Source organism: Cebus imitator, unplaced genomic scaffold, assembly GCF_001604975.1.
Source record: "Cebus imitator isolate Cc_AM_T3 unplaced genomic scaffold, Cebus_imitator-1.0 Scaffold19, whole genome shotgun sequence".
Lineage (NCBI taxonomy): Eukaryota > Metazoa > Chordata > Mammalia > Primates > Cebidae > Cebus > Cebus imitator.
The window spans coordinates 3,295,571-3,313,025 of record NW_016107334.1 but is presented as its reverse complement, the minus strand read 5'-3'; the positions used below and the strand labels follow the sequence as shown (position 1 = coordinate 3,313,025).

General features: G+C 42.9%; 1 protein-coding gene across 7 annotated transcripts in view; it reads right to left on the bottom strand.

Moving 5' to 3' along the window:
* CHD2 (chromodomain helicase DNA binding protein 2) overlaps positions 1-17,455 on the bottom strand; it is a 160,391-nt gene that overhangs the window by 141,504 nt on the left and 1,432 nt on the right. For 3 of the 7 annotated variants that reach the window (XM_017518042.2, XM_017518086.2, XM_037734864.1), the window contains exons 1-3: positions 6,563-6,697; positions 4,160-4,223; positions 3,485-3,570 (exon numbers count right to left, since the gene is read on the bottom strand). The gene's annotated coding sequence lies outside the window, so the exon portion shown is untranslated. Of the gene's footprint in view, positions 1-3,484; positions 3,571-4,159; positions 4,224-5,968; positions 6,163-6,205; positions 6,538-6,562; positions 6,698-17,455 lie in introns of those variants that run through there. The other 4 variants (XM_017518064.2, XM_017518049.2, XM_017518054.2 and 1 more) reach the window with 4 other exon arrangements.

The following is a 17,455-nucleotide window of genomic DNA, read 5'->3' as shown; positions in this document are numbered from 1 at the left end:
AATTTCTCATAGCATCTCCTTCCCCATGCATCATTCACAAAAATTACTAACCAAAACTCATAAAGTCTAAAATAGTACTTTGCCATCTTTGGAAAGAGGTGAGAAGGTAGCAAAATTCAGCTTATGCAGTCTATGAAAGTTGATAATTTTGTTCATATTCCCACCTATCCTTACTATTTTATAATATCACAGTTTCAGATTTAATAACAACTTACAGATAAAGTGTACATATTTTGATTGTGGATCTTTTAAAAAGGATAGCTTCAGTCAATTCTCATATTAGTCATTTATGCTTTCCTTAGAAAACTTGGTTTTTAAAAAAATTTTTTATTTTTATTTTTTTTCTGAAATGGAGTCGCACTCTGTCACCCATGCTGGAGTGCAGTGGCACAATCTTAGCTCTCTCCAACCTCCGCCTCCTGGATTCAAGCAATTCTCCTGCCTCAGCCCCCCAAGTAGCTGGGACAACAGGCATGTGCCACCACTCCCAGCTAATTTTTCTTTTTTGTATTTTTAGTAGAGTTGGGGGTTTCACTATGTTGGCCAGGCTGGTCTTGAACTCCTTACCTCAGGTGATCCACCTGTCTTCACCTCCCAGAGTGCTAAGATTACAGACGTGAGATACCGCAACTGATCAATTTTTTAATTTAAAAATAAAATCTGAGAGCACTATCAACTATAAAGTCATTAATATGTCTAAGAAAATTCACAAACCTCAAAATTAAAATATAGCTTTATAATCTAAATTAAGACGATTATGACTACTTTGTAGTGCACACTAAAGATGTAATTGTTTGGGAAATAATTTCAAATAAATGGTTTAGTTTTAAAAGGAAAAGGAATGTTTTCTAAAATACAGACCTATCAACCAATATAAAAGGTATTTATCAAAACTTTTATCATATTGTTATAGAAAACACACTACTTGAATGTTATATAAACCATCAAGTCACATATTTGTAACATAAGAATCGGAACAGCCTTCAATTTAAATTGTAAAGGTTAATTACATATAAAAAAATAGCCAATTTGAAAATAAAAGTGCACTGAAGCATTCAATCTGGAAGGAGGTAGCTGGTAAAATAAAGACATTTACCTCTGACGTACAAAAATTTTGTAAAGGAAACTAAATCAGGCGTGCAAACTATAAATCATATCATAATCAAGTGAAAAATATTACATAAAACTACACTTAATTTTATATTAGATACATTTACATCATTAGAAAAAAAAATTTTAATGTTTTTATTGAAGCATTCTAAACACTGTTTAAAGACAGTATCATTCTTTAATTGCTTCTCTAAAATCAGTTTACAAAAAGTTTATATTAAGAGAATTAGGCATGCTTTAGCAATTATTTTCACCGCACAATTTGAGAGGGATCTTAAGAGCTTGGAACTCTAAAGCCTTCATAAAAATTATGAGATGAAGGTACAAAAGGAATAAAATGTGAAGACTGCAGGGCTTATTTACGTTAGAAGGTAGGTCTCCTGATTGCCGACACAGAAGTTATATTTTCTACTCTATCACCACCTCTGATTAAAGCAGAAGATAAAAAGATGTCCTCAAATTATCTTTCTCGCCCTTATGCCACTCCACACTCAACTCTCAAGAGGATAAAAAGTAAAATTGGTTGTCCATTGTACAAATTTTTAAATAATCAAAAAACTATTACTAATAAAGTTTAAAAGAAAATTTACATTTGAAATTGCCTATTTCATATTATCTATACCATAAATGTCATGTCATAAAAGCCTTGTGATTAACTACACAGCATGGCTCCATTCATTTCTATAGAATGTCAGGTAATTTTTAAAATAGTTCTTATCAGAACAATGAATGCAATCCAATTCAATCACCAAACTGATGAGGAGATTTTTATGATTCAAGAATTACTGCAAAATGCTAAGGTAAAAACAAATATGTAAGTGTCACTTTGCTTTTTAAGCAGCAAACAGTGGTAAACAATAATGTACTTTTCTAACATAGTAGTTTAATATCGCATCTGCATGATCCACTATTATTTATCTAATATTGTCTACCTATGATAATTACATTTACCCTCATGTGCCATTCAATTATGTTCATTATACAAGATCGGCTCAAGCAGTAACTATCAAAACACTAAATATACGCACTAACAAAGATCTAAGTACATGTGGATCTTTGATTTCACATTTCTAGCCCTTTCCAGCTGTTTTCTTTTTTATGAATCAAATTACACCTTCAATAGGCCAGTATAAATTTACTGCCTATTTATACTTAAACTTAGATTATGCTTCACATGAGACCCATTTCTCAATTTCTGTAAAGGTGCCTAACCACAGGAATGCCGATTGAGTATCACATCAACTGTACAGAAGAAACCCTAATCTTGGCATTTGTGTTAAAGAAGTTCTGAAGTGAAGGATGTTTCAACGGTTCTTGTAAATGTTGTTAACACTATAGTTAAAAGTCAAACATTTAGTTTTCTTTTGCACACTGTAATACACCCAAATTTGATCGAACTGCAAAAAAGGGATTTAAGAAGTTAAGCTAAAGCAAAGGCAATAAAAATATTCCTCTTATCACCTATTTCAATCAATGAAATAAGCCAACAACAATGCACTGAAAGACTGTATTTTATTTTCCACATAAATTTTAGTATGATTAACTGGTCGTCTGGCAATTCTTAAAATTTCCCAAGATACCCATTATTATACCACATATTTCCTCTAGTCAATCACTAGTAACAGCTCGACAATAATTTTCAGATTCAACGTTAACTTATAAAAAAGGCATATTACCTTAAAAATATCAGTAGACATTCTTTTAAAGTCTCAGATCTAGTTTTAAGATTTCAAGTGTTACATCCGTGGTATGCTGGGCCTAATATCTAGTGTGTGAAAATTATTTCCATCTTTTATGCTTTAAAAGCAATTATTAATCAATTAAATTAGAGGACTCTTTAGATGCATTGCTCTTATTTTCTAGAAAAAAACTCATTTTGGGACCCATTTGAAAACTCATGAAAACAAGTAAAATGGATATTTTGTATCTATTAAATGACTAAGATACAAAAGTGTCAATTTAATTTTTGAAATATATTTAAGAATCCTAGAGTCAGCAAATGCAAAATTCTAGACCACTCCTAAAATGTGATCTATATCATCAAAAAAAAAAAATGGCTGATTGTATATACCAGATTGTAAAAACATCATCCTAATGACTCCACTGCAGATTTAACTACAATTTTAAAGCACCACTTTATTAAGTAGTACTAAATGTATTAAATGTCTTCCTACTCCAATATAAATTATGTGCATCGACTGTCTTAATAGAAACAGAAGTGTTTCGATGTCAGGAAAAGCAATTTGATGGTTTTCTCATCCTTTCAGTGATAAACAGTCTATAGTTTGTTTCATTAACAAACTTTAGTGATATTTTTATACTTATATGTTGGTAACTATTCAACTGCAGATGTTGGGCAAAAACACTTACTTACTTGCTATATAAAATACTGACTTTCCCATAGATTTCCTTTATCCTCAAGGATAAAACTCCAATGTCTCAGTCTTCAAAATGGCATACCTTTTGGTGAAAACAAACAAGATGCTAAACTTAGGAAGCAAACAATAACAAGTAAAAATAAAGTGTTTTTCAACTTTTTAGTTACAAATAAAGAAACAGAAACTAAAATCAAGCTGAAAATCTGATTTTTAAAATGTTCTTCCCTAAAATCTATCAGTATGAATAGCAAACTAGTTCAAATTCTCCAATAAGCTTATTTGTTTAAATACTTAAAAGACTAAAATTGTTTGCATGATATACAAAGTTAAAAAGAAAAAAAGCTATCTTTGGTGCATGGTTTTCCTCAAAATCTAATCAGTCTTCCCTAGTTTCCAAAATTAAACAAAGGCTTAAAGGACCTTCAGTATTTTAAACTATTCAAAGGGTACATTAAGTTACAATGACTATGCACACATACTTTTAATCTTTCCTGCAGTGAAAAGGCTTAAAGGCTTTGTCAAATTATTTCAGATAGTTTATTCATATTCATAATCACCATTTTTTCAAATGATACTCATTCATTGGTTAATTGAAATGTAAATTAAAGAGTAAAACAAAAACCTAATAAGCTAATTTTTGTCAAAACAATTAAAAATTAACCCAGTCTTACCTCAAATAACTCTTATCTGTTCAGAATCATCAGCAACCAAATGAATTTTAATCTCTTAAGTCACCTTTAAAAAAAAGAAGAAAGATGATATTAATGTATTGATTTTTAAACATTTCTTTGCCAACGATTCTGTGTGATAAAACAAGAAAATATTCCACAAATAAAAATCTATGGGTAAATTAAAGAGACGGCTCATCGACATACAACCTGTACATTTATGGTTGCAGTTATTTCTTATCTTAAATCTATCAGTCTTTGTTTTCCTCATCTTTTGGCTGTACTGACCAATATTAAAGATTAACGCATTGAAATGAAACAGAAATACAGAAAATTCAAATTTTCAGACTGATTTCAGATTATTAACCTGTTTTTATTTTAACTTTCCCTCTGTTCCTGCCAGGCAATAAACAAACACAAAGAAAAAGTTTACCATTCTTCAAGACAAATCATCTTAATACCTCCCTTACCATCTAGAAGTATCTTTTACAATTACGAGCAATTAAAAATTAGCTCCTCCAAGAGAAATTAGTCAAGTTAATATGGCCACTGGTTACTTTAAATTTTAAACCACAAGTTATTTGCTCTTACCAAGTGAGATATTAGCTTTGTCTTTAAAGCTACTCTGAAACTTAAGGTATCTAGACCTTTACTCAATTTCAAACCAGTGTCTTCAACATTTTCGTTTGTCTTTCTCCTCCCCCACTTACCATGTAAAAAGATCTTTCAGGTTAAACTGCTAGCAATTATTTTGCATTTCACAATTCAAGGAGGATTCTCAAGAGCTACATTGAGAATATCCATTTAAAACCACTTTCAGCGTTCAAAAATTTCAGAAACATTGATTTGAAAGACCAAATTTGGTACTTAACAGATTCTGTAAAATCAAGATATGCGCAACTGATGTAACATGCACCACTACATGAAGGCTACTCGAAAAATAAAATAATTTAACTGGCAAAATGCCCTCAGAAATATGGTCAAATAAACCAGTATCTGATTTCAGATGTACCATGTAAGTCTATCCAACACTATTTTTACGTAGTTCTTCTCCACCTTTACAAAACAAGAGCTCCGCAGAATGAAGACAAACATATTCTAAAATACACAAAGGTTTGTGCGCTTCTGGCTTGTTCTTCAAACCACTAAACTTAAAAATTACTGTTCAAACATTTTTCTTAAGATTAGAGACTATACAGAGAACTCTACAAAATTTTGTGAAACCTGTTACTTTTAAAATACTGTTCCGTTTTAAAAAAGCATATCCGAATTTTTATACATGCAACAAATGCAACAAATATGGCTCCTCTTCATCGCCCATTACGGAGAGCAGTTCTACTTTATTAATATTTACACTACGAAAAAGTAACTTCAGGAAGAGATTTGGTGTCACAATGTTCTTTTGTAAGTTTTTCGACCGTGGCTTGTGATAATATATATTCTTAAAAATAAAAAAATTATGAACTTTAAGTTTTAAAGAGTAGGAATTGACCCAAGTACGTTCTAACATTCAGATGTGAGAAGTTACAGATAACGGCTCCTTGTGACCTTTTGAAGAGTACCAAACAGTCTATTTAATCGTATTTAAATATCAGGAGATCAAACGGTTTTGGCGCAATTATTCCGTAAAATAAACTACATTAACCAAACGTCATCGGCTAGCACCGTAATTATCAAATCTATTTCCATTAAACAGCCTTGACGACACAGTAAACTTGTCTTCATAATTCTGAAATACCACAAGCACTCCTCCAACTTGCATTTTTTCAAAGACAACCTTAACGTCATAAAGGTTTAATAAGCAGCAAGTACCTTCGCATGTATCACTGCAGCCGTTTCCAAATCGGCTTTGAAAGAGTTAAAAGCCAACACCCAATAGGAGAGAAAAAAACAAGTTTTATTTTTGTTTAAACGTAGTCAGGGTTCCATTGTTCTTTTAAATTCGATCATGAAGATGAGCTCCCACCTCACCGGAAAGAGCTTATAAAGCTCCTCCGTTGGAGAACCTGAAAGGGATTTTTTTTTACCCTAAATATCAAAATAACTCACCCGGACAGAAAGGGGCTCTCCACGCCCGATCCCCTTCGGGCTCTCGCCAGCAGTCGCCCGCCGCCCCTTTCCAGGCGGATACAGTCGCGGCTACGAGGCCGCCCCCCGCCCACCTGCCGCCCGCGGGGTCTGCAGCGGGGCCCCGCGTGCCCCCTACCCCGGGACCCCACGACTCGGGCCCAGGGCACCAAGGCGCATCCCGCCTGGGAGGGCCGGCCAGAAACCGCGGAGGGGCCGTGCGAGGAGAGCCGACCGGCGAGGCCCGGCCCGCCGCCCCCTCCTGCTCGCGCGCTCAAGGACATTTTGCTTTTCCTCCCAAGGACAAAGGACAATAAAAGGAGCCGGGGAGCCACTCACCGGGTCCGAGCGCGGCCGCCGGCACCTCCTGATCGCCCAAACCCGAGTCCCGGGCCGGACCGCCCGCCCGAGGCTTCCGTCCGCGCCGGGTCCAGCCGCCGAGGACCCGGGGAGCCTCCGAGGCTGCTGCCGCAGCGGCGCTTTCGGCGTCGTGGGCCCGGCCGCCCTGGGTGCCTCTGCCGCGGGCTCTTACGCCGGCGCGCGCAGCCCGTCTCGCCTCAGCCGCGGCCGCCCCACTCCCGCGGACCTGCGGGCCGTCCGGGCGCAGCTCCCCGCCAGTCGGCTGGCCCCGCGGCCGCGGCAGAACGCCTGACAGCTCCGGGTGCTGCTGCCTCTCCGGCCATCTTGTGCCGTGTGTGTGTGGTGTCTCTCTCCCGTCTCCTCTCTAGGCTTTACTCCCTCCTCCTCTTCCCCCCGCCCCACACACCACACAACATGGCCTCTTCGCTGCGGCGGCGGCGGCTGCGGCGGCAGGAGCTCCGCCGCGCTCCAGCCTGCTCCCCTCCCCCACCGTCCCCGCCTCCCGCCCGCAGCCCCCAGGGCCCAGCGCGCACGCGCGCCGCCGCCCGCCCGCCGCGGCCATTGGCTCCACGAGCTTCCTGCAGCCCCTATCCGGGAGCGGCCTCACGCACGCTAGCTGGCGCCTTCCTCCCGCCCAACAACAACTATTTTCATCCTATTGGCTAATTTCAACCCCACCCCTTCCGCCTCCTTCGTGCGGATAGGCTGGCCTGAGCAGCATTCACTGCCCGTAGGCGTTTCTGGTTTTCTTGAGAAGCCCCGGGCAACGATTGGCTAGGAATGAACCTTTGGGTTTGGAGCTGGGCTGTTGCTTTTCTCCCCGCAGTGCGGACCCCTCCGGGGTAGCTGCGGGGGTTCCCAGTATGGTCTAGGCCAGGCCGGAATCCTCAGTGCAGGGTCGCACAAGTAGTGGCGTCGCTTCTGGTAAAAGCACTATCTTCGATGTTTCTGAGTTCAGATTTTGTCTTTTAAAAAAAAAAAAGGAAAGAAAAAAATGACTGAGGATGATGAGCAAACAAGATACAGGTCCACAGCCCTTGGGCCAGCAGCCATAGCCTCCAAATGTTTGTTCTAAACGCTCAGACCTTCCATCAAGGTCACACAGTCAGGACCAATGGTTTCACCACAAGCACATTCCCTAGCCCAGTACCCAAACTGAGATGCGGTTTACTTGAGGACTCGTAGATGGCCTGTTGCCCATTTACCTGAGGTTGCCTAAAACAATGTCTAGTGTCTTGTGAGCTGTCGTCATGGAAATCAAAAAATAAAATTTTTTAAATTAAAAGAATGTCCAGTATCCTGAGGCCTTAACGAGTCAATTTCAATGCCGGTTGACTGGATTCCACCCTGTAGGGCAATATTTGTTAGAGCAGCAGTTTGAACCTGAACAATCAGTCTACCTTTTCAACCTCCTTCCAGAGAATAAGGCAAAACAAGCCTCACATCCTTTCGGCAAATCTCACTTTTTTTCATTACTTATTCCTACCTTAACCTGGAAACAACTTTAAGCAGACCATAGGAAAAAAATGAAAACCTAAACTTTCCTGAAATGGATGGGAAAAGAAAAAGAGGTAGCTGTCTCCCATTGCCGGTATTTAGAAATCTTGCTCCTTTTGGCAGGGGACCTGGGGAAAATGAAAGGGACACCAGATGCTCTTAGTTTTAACGGATTTTTTTAGGGGAGGGGCTTCGGGATGAGGTAAGCAACTCCTACATTTGTTTGAGCCCCTGTCCCCGGGTTAGAATCAGAAAATGTTACATATATGTAGAGCCTAGGAAATAGTCTGGCCGCCTTTAAAAATGACACAGTTGTTAATTGATTTGGCTCAGTGTAGCATCAGCCACTTAGAACAGAGCTAGGACTTGATCCCAAGTTTCCGGACTTTTTTTTTTTTTTTTTTTTTGAGACAGAGTTTCACTCTTGTTACCCAGGCTGGAGTGCAATGGCGCGATCTCGGCTCACCGCAACCTCCGCCTCCTAGGTTCAGGCAATTCTCCTGCCTCAGCCTCCTAAGTAGCTGGGATTACAGGCACGCGCCACCATGCCCAGCTAATTTTTTGTAGTTTTCGTAGAGACGGGGTTTCACCATGTTGACCAGGATGGTCTCGATGGCTTGACCTCATGATCCACCCGCCTCGGCCTCCCAAAGTGCTGGGATTACAGGCGTGAGCCACCCGCACCCGGCCTCCTGACTTTTTATAGATCTTGATTTCCCTGTGTGCAACATAGCCAACCTCCTTGGTAATATACTTTGAGCTCTAGGTGGGCACACACACACATACACACACACACACACACACACTCTCACTCTCTCTCTCTCTCTCTACTTCTTCAACCGAAATTAAATTTTCTCCAAGAGACATTGCTTTACAAAGTGTACCTTTGAACACCGTGGACCTGCGACAAGGCCGTTTTTGCTGAAATAGCCCCATTCTGAATCCTTTTTTCTCATTCCTCTGGTTTTTGCTATGCTGTTGTTCCCTCCCTTTTCCTTCCATTTTTCCCCTCCTATTACGAACTGAAATCCCTCTATGATTCTGCCTTTCCAGATGCATCACTGAGTATGTCTATGCCAGGGAAACAGGCCTGAGTAGGCCTTTATTAAAACAGTCATGGCTGAAAAGCACCGGGTTAGCTGACGGGGTGCCAGACATTGTTCTCAACTCTCATTGGGGAGTAACTTAATCATAATACACTCCAATGAGAGACAGTTGTCGTCCCTCTCTGTGTCTTATCCCGATTAGGAAACTGAGGCTCAAGAGTTTAAATAACTTGCTCGGGTCCACACTGCTAAGAAGTATTTTAGCCCAGAGAATTTGCCTTCAGACCCTTCTGCCTCTCACAGTTTTCTTTCAGAAGCTGTCCCTTGGCTGAGTAGGTTCATTTAGATCTTTTGTTGTATGGATCCTCCTGATCTGCCAGCTCCCCGCTCCTACGCTTCATTGAAGGTGTTCTACCTTCAGAATCAAACGTGAGATCCAGTCTAATTGAATCCCCAGACTTCGCTCCACCCCATTGCTGTCAATCTCCTGATGCCACCTGGGAGCCCTCCAGCTCTCTTGTTTGCTCCCCCTTTGATATTTGGACCCCTACGATTCGGCTGTGGAGTGACTCAATTGTATGAAGACATACGTTGGGCGACTTACATAAAGCAGCTTTCTTCTCCCAAGTGTACATCCCACACGATGTCCTCTTTAGGGAAGGCCCTTTATTGAAACTTTTTCTGCTGTCACAAAGGACAGCCATGATTCCTCTTGCCATATCTATGCCATGTCTTCAGTCATCCCTTCTTATAGCAAGAAGAGTTTTGCTGTAAATAAAAAGCATCTAGCCAGGCGCCATGGCTCAGGCCTGTAATTCTAGCACTTTGGGAGGCCAAGGTGGGCAGGTCATAAGGTCAGAAGATCGAGACCATCCTGGCTAATACGGTGAAACCATGTCTCTACTAAAAAATACAAAAAATTAGCCCATCATGGTGACACACGCCTGTAGTCCCAGCTACTCGGGAGGCTGAGGCAGGAGAATCGCTTGAACCCGGGAGGTGGAGGTTGCAATGAACCAAGATCGTGCCATTGCACTCCAGCCTGGGCAAGAGTGAGACTCCGTCTCAAAAAAAAAAAGCATCTGACACCTGGTAGACCACATCCTCCCCTCCACAGCACCTTTTCACTCTCAGTGATCTGCTGCAGAACCGAGAGGAAATCCCTCTCACCCCAAAGTCACACTGACGGTTACTGCTATTTCTTTGGGAAAGAAGATGAAAAGCCAAACCTTTGGCTCACCTAGAGGAAAGGCCTGTGCATGGGCTCTGAGTAGTTCTGTTACTGTTCAATACTGTCCAGTGAAAACCTTGGATGGGCAGAGAATATTTCTAGAAGTCTCCCTAGATACAAATACATGTTTATACTGGTTGCCTCAGAGGAGGAGACCTCAGATGAAGCTAGAGAATTGGGGCAGAAGGGGCACTTTGCACTCTACTTTTTTGTGACTTTGGAATTTTGAACCATGTAAATATATTGCCTTATTTAATTTTTTTCTTTTGGAAATAGAGTCTTGCTTTGTCACCCAGGCTGGAGTGCAGTGGCACAATCCCAGCTCACTGAAACCTCTGCCTCCTGGGCTCAAGAGATTCTCCTGCCTCAGCCTCCTGAGTAGCTGGGATTACAGGCACGCACCACCTCACCTGGCTAATTTTTTTCTAATTTTAGTAGAGACGGGGTTTCACCATGTTGTCCAGGCTGGTCTTCAACTCCTGAGTTCAAGTCATTCACCCGCCTCAGCCTCTCAAAGTGCTGGGATTACAGGCATGAGCCACACAATGCCCAGCCCTAATTAATTTATTTTTATTAAATTATTTATTTATTTCGGAGACAAGTTCTTGCTCTGTCGCTCGGGTTGAGTTCAGTGGCAAGATCATACGTAGCTTATTGCAGCCTTGAACTCCTGACCTCAAGCCATCCATCCTCCTGCCTCAGCCTCCCATGTAGCTGGGACTACAGGCATGCACCACCATGCCTGGCTAATTTTTTTTTTTAATTGTAGAGACAAGGTCTTGCTTTGTTGTCCAGGCTGGTCTCAAACTGCTGGCCTCAAGCAGCACTCCCACCTCAACCTCCCAAAGTGCTGATCTTTAGGAGGGAAGGCAAGAGAGAAGGAAAGAAGGAAACAAACTAAACCATCTGCTAAGCTAAAAGCTGACACTACTGGAAAGGAGGGTAACTTTTTTATGTAATTCATAAGGGTCTGCATTGTCTAAATTAGTTACAGTAAACACTTGTAATTTTCTTTTAATGAAGTAAAGGTCACACAAAACTCAGTACCTCTAGGGCTGTGAATGTCATCTAATGTGTCCCTCGCTGATATTGAGGACTCCTGGTACATAAAACGGGAGGCAGCAGCTTCCACTCCAAATGTCACATGACCTCACACAGCTCAGCTATAGCACAGGGCTTCCCACTGTCCCCCTTGCCTTCCCCGAAGCTTCACAGGTTGATTTTCCTTCTTGTACCTTTCACTCCTCTAATAGCAATTCTAGAAGAGGCAGAGACCCTAGCAGGATCTGCCCTTCCCCCTGCTTCCCCTCCTCCCGTCCCCTTTTGCTCTGGGGTGTCTCCTTTAGATTGTGAGCCCAGCTTATCTTGGAGGCTCCACAGAAACCCAGGATGACCTTGAGTCAAGCCAAGGACACGGTTTTCAAGTGCAGGCACTTCCAGATTCCTGCTGCTCTGCTCCTGATACTGTGCAGGACTTGCATTGCAGGCTCTGTCTTATGCTCTTGGTACCCCCTGCTCCTTCTTCACGTGTGGTAGTCTGTATTCGCTTTACCCAGAGTACGTCGCACACAGAGTTGAAGATCATTTGATACTCAAAATATCATTGCCAAGCACAATTATTGAGATTGTTCCATGTGCCAGGTACTGTTTTAGGAGCTGGGGGTATGGCATGGACAAGAGAGATGGAGTACCTGTTCTCATGATGGAGCATATGTTCTGGGGTGGTGGGGAAAGCTCATACATAAGAAAATACCCATACCCAGGCATGGTGGCGCACACCTGTAGTCCCAGCTACTAGGGAGCCTGAGACAGAAGTATCACTTGAACCTGGGAATTTACAGTGAGCCAGATCACACCACAGCACTCCAGGTTAGTCAACAGAATGAGACTCCACCTCAAAAAGAAAAGAAAATACAGGCCAGGTGTGGTGGCTCATGCTTGTAATCCCAGCACTTTGGGAGGCCAAGGCAGGCAGATCACAGGGGTCAGGAGTTCGAGACCACACTGGCTAACACCATGAAACCCCGTCTCTACTAAATATACAAAAATTAGCCGAGCGTGGTGGCACATGCCTGTAGTCCCAGCTATTCCGGAGGCCAAGGCAGGAGAATCACTTGAACCTGGGAGGCAGAGGTTGTAGTGAGCCAAGATCGCGCCATTGCACTCTAGCCTGGGTGACAAAGCAAGACAACGTCTCAAGAAAAAAAAAAATAAATAAATAAATAAAGAAGAAGAAAAGAAATGAAACACATACCCAGTAGTAATAAGTGCTATGATAATGGGGGCCAAATTTTGGTTGAGTGGTCAGGGAAGGCTGATCCGAGGAGGCAGTATTGAAGTTGAAGCAGGAAGGGCACAAAGGAGGCAGCTAGCTCTGTGTATATCTATGGGTGGATTCCAGGCTAAGATGGCAGATAGTATGCATGCTACTAATTTTGCTTTATCCTAAAACGGCACTAAACAGATTTTCTTTTCTATTCGTTTTCTTTCTTTTTTTAAGTCATAAAACCATAAGGGAAGGATAACAGGAGAGGAGAAAAGAGCAACACAATTTTAGAAGCTGAAAAATAGATGGATGAGTGGTAACTGATTTAGCAGACATGAGAAAGCTGAGATCCAACCCAACTTACACTGGAAAAACCTCAAAAGGCTCAGAAACTGCCAGAACCAGGGACCGTTGGGACTGAGGGTGGAGGAGAAGGCTAAAATAAGGAGAACTGAGCGAGAGCAATTTAAGGAGCAGTGAGATCCCTAGCTACCCTCTCTGCTTCCAGCAAAAAAACTGGAGGTCTATCTTCCAGAAAGTCTCTGATGTGAAGGATGTCAGGCTTGCTGAGGGCACAGGAAATATGGAAATGGGGAGGTCCTGAGGCCAGAAGCACAGTGAACTCAGAGACTCCAGCTGTCTTGCCCCAACTGGCTCTCAGATTGCTGGCAAAGTGACTTCTGTCTTCCAGGTAGGAGAGGGAAAGACTGTATTTTGTTTTGAGACAGAGTCTCGCTGTGTCGCCCAGACTGCAGTGCAGGTGGCAAGATCTCGGCTCACTGCAACCTCTGCCTCCTGGGTTCAAGCGATTCTTCTGCCTCAGTCTCCCGAGTAGCTGGGATGACAGGTGCATGCCACCACGCCTGGCAAATGTTTGCATTTTTAGTAGAGATGGGGTTTCACCATTTTGGCCAGGCTGGTCTTGAACTCCTGACCTTGTGATCTGCCCGCCTTGGCCTCCCAAAGTGCTGAGATTACAGGCGTGAGCCACCACACACAGCTGGAAGACTCTTCTTTGGGGAACGTAATCAGCCTACAGGAATGAGGCACAGAGTCTAACATTGGGGTTCTCCAAACAAATGGTTCAACAAGGTCACCCCTCAGTGAAGCTCCAGATCAGTGTATCAGACACATTCTGTGCACTGACTGCTTCTCATCCTTTTGGTCTCACCTCTGACTCCACCCACATCTGCAGCCACCTTTTCATCAAGTTCCGTACAGCTTTGGAAGGCAAAGGAAAGTCTCCTCTCAGCCCTGGATCCCGAAGCTTCTCTGACATTGTGTGGGTCTGCAGAACCACTCGGCATCAGCATGTAGGCACATGCAACCTAGATATTTAAGGACCATCTCTGGGCCAATTTTGAGGATAAATGTTTTCCTCTGTCATTTCCTGAGTGAACAATTCTGTTTCATAAGATTAAAAATATCCCATGGATTTGCAGCACAAGTCACCTATAATGGTGGCCATCTGAGTAACACATCACTGTATTGGCTTTCCCTCTGTCTTTTCTCACTGCCTCTGTCCCTCCCCCACTTCTGCCTCCTTGGATGAATTCCCAGACGAGCTACTGCCATGTAACTCTTTGTCTTGGGCTTTTCTTTGGAGGAAGTCTCAGCAATACAACAAGGCCCAATCCCATACTCAAAGCTGAAATGGAGTCTCGCTCTGTCTCCCAGGCTGGAGTGCGATGGTGTGATCTCAACTCACCGGAGCCTCCGCCTCCCAGGTTCAAGCGATTCTCCTGCCTCAACCTCCTGAGTAGCTGGGATTACAGGCGTGTGCGACCATGTCCGGCTGAGGTGGGAGGATTGCGTGAAACCAGGAACTTGAGACCAGCCTGGCCAACTGGTGAAACCCTGTCTCTACTAAAAAGAAAAACCGTAGCCAGGCGTGCAGGCATAGTGGCACGTAACTGTAATCACGGCAACTCAGGTGGCTGAGGCAAGAGAATCACTTGAACCCAGGAGGCAGAGTTTGCAGTGAGCTGAGATCATGCCACTGTACTCCAGCCTGGCAACACAGGAAGACACTGTCAAGAAAGAAAGGAAGGAAGGAAAAGAGGGAGGGAGGGAAGGAAGAAAGGGCAACCTACAGAATGGAAGAAAATATTTGCATATAATCGATAAGGGATTAGTTTTCAAAATATAGGAAAAGCTGGGCAAGGTGACTTACGCCTGTCACCCCAACACTTCAGGAGGCCAAGGCGAGTAGATCGCTTGAAGCCAGGAGTTTGAGACCAGCCTGGCCAACATGGTGAAACCCTGTGTCTACTAAAAATACAAAAATTAGCTGGGCATGGTGGTGCACGCCTGTGATGCCAGCTACTAGGGAGGCTGAGACAGGAGAATCGCTTGAACTTGGGAATTGGAGGCTGAGATCAGGACACTGCATGCTAGCCTGGGCGACAGAGCAAGACTCTGTCTCCAAATAAATAAATAAAATATAGGAAGAATTCCTACAACTCCATCGCAAAAATAACAAATGGGCTGTTTTTTGTTTTTTTTTGAGATTGAGTTTCACTCTTGTCACCCATGCCGGAGTACACTGGCATGATCTCGGCTCACTGCAACTTCTGCCTCCTGGGTTCAAGCAATTTTGACAAATGGCCTGATTTTTTAAATGAGCAAAGGATATGCACAGATATAGCCCCCAGAGAAGACATACAAATGATCAACGGGTGTATAAAAGATTCTCAACATCATTATCAGAGAAATGCAAATCAAAACTACAGTAAGATATTACCTTCTACCTCTTAGGATGGACATTATTTTATTAAAAGGTAACTTGGTAAGGAAATGGGGAAACTGGACCTCTTATGCACTGTTCGTGGGAATGTAAAATGGTACAGCAGCTGTGGAAAACAGTATGGAGATGTCTCAAAAAATTAGATATGGGCCAGGCGCGGTGGCTCCCGCCTGTAGTCCTAGCACTTTGGGAAGCTGAGGTGGGTGGATCAGGAGGTCAAGAGATAGAGACCATCCAGGCCAACATGGTGAAACCCCGTCTCTACTAAAAAAATACAAAAAGTTAGCTGGGCATGGCAGCGCCCACCTGTAGTTCCAGCTACTCGCAAGGCTGAGGCAGAAGAATTGCTTGAACCTGGGAGGTGGAGGTTGCAGTGAGCCGAAATCACACCTCTAGCACCTGGTGACAGAGTTGAGACTTGTCTCAAAAAAAAAAAAATTAGATATAAGCCAACTGTAGTGGCTCACACCTGCAATCCCAGCACTTTGGGAGGCCAGGGTGGGAGGATCGCTTGAGCCCAGTTCAAAATCAGCCTTCTCAACATAGGAAGACTCCATTTCTACAAAATATTTTTCAAAATTTTTAAAGCTTAGATTATTGAATGAATAAATAAATAAATAAAAATTCAAAAATCAGCTGTGCATGGTGACCCACACCTGTGGTTCCCAGAAACTCAGGAGGCTGAGGTAGAAAGATTGAGTGAGCCCAGGAGGTGAAGGCTACAGTGAGCCGAGATCATGCCGCTACACTCCAGCCTGGGTGACAGAGTGTTGGAAATAGGTGTTGGAAATAGATGCTCAGTGCTGCAAAGAAAAATTAACACTGAGACAAAGGATCTTTCAGCAACGCGATTTTTACTTCCTGGACTGCAGGAAGGGTACTCTTGTTGTTTTTGTTTTTGTTTTTTGAGATGGAGTTTCACTCTTGTTGCCCAGGCTGGAGAGCAATGGCGCGATCTCGGCTCACCACAACCGCTGTCTCCCAGGTTCAAATGATTCTCCGGCCTCAGCCTCCCGAGTACCTGGGATTACAGGCATGCACCATCACACCCAGCTAATGCTGTATTTTTAATAAAAACAGGGTTTCTCCATGTTGGTCAGCCTAGTCTTGAACTCCCAACCTCGGATGATCCGGACGCCCTCTGGAAGTGCTAGGATTACAGGTGAGAGCCACCACGCGCAGACACAGGAAGGGTACTCTCAATAGCGATCCTGCCAGGAGAGTACAATGAACAAAGGAAAGCAAACATATTTATTTCTCATGCATTTGGGGTTGTCCTTACTGCTGTGTCTGATCTCTGTTGGCAGGAGCCAGACCTCACAATCTAAACTAAAACCCGATTGGCTAACACCTTAAAACTTTTCTAAACAGGTAAAAGCAGTGGAGAGCTGGGACATGCCTGTAAGCACGTTCAGCACAAAAATTCTGGTTAAAGTACAAGGACACAGAATGTACATGCCTGTAAGCATGGCATGTCTAACAGCTACATAGAATAGGGCTTAACAAAGTTATTAGCAAACTTATTCTTTAACAAGAAAGGAAACTTTAAAAAGGAACTTTTCTACTTCCCACACAGCGCAAGACCCTGTATCAAAAAAAAATTAATTAAAAATTCAAAATAGAACTATCATATGATTCAGCAATCCACTTCAAGGTATATATCAAAAAATAACTGAAATCAGGGCTGGGCACAGTGCCTCATGCCTATAATCCCAGCATTTTGGAAGGCCAAGGTGTGAGGATCACCTGAGGTCAGAAGTTTGAGACCAGCCTGGCCAACATAGTGAAACCCCATCTTAAAAAAATTAGGCTGGGCGTGGCAGCTCATACCTGTAATCTCAACACTTTGGGAGGCTGAGGCAGGTCAATCATGAGGTCAGGAGCTTGAGGCCAGCCTGGCCAACATAGTGAAAACCCTTCTATACTAAAAATACAAATATCAGCCAGGCATAATGGCAGGGTACCTGTAATCCCAGCTACTTGAGAGACTGAGGCAGGAGAATCTATTGAGCCCGGGAAGTGGTGGTTGCAGTGAGCGGAGATCATACCATGCACTCCAGCCTGGGGACAGAGAGAGACTTCCTCT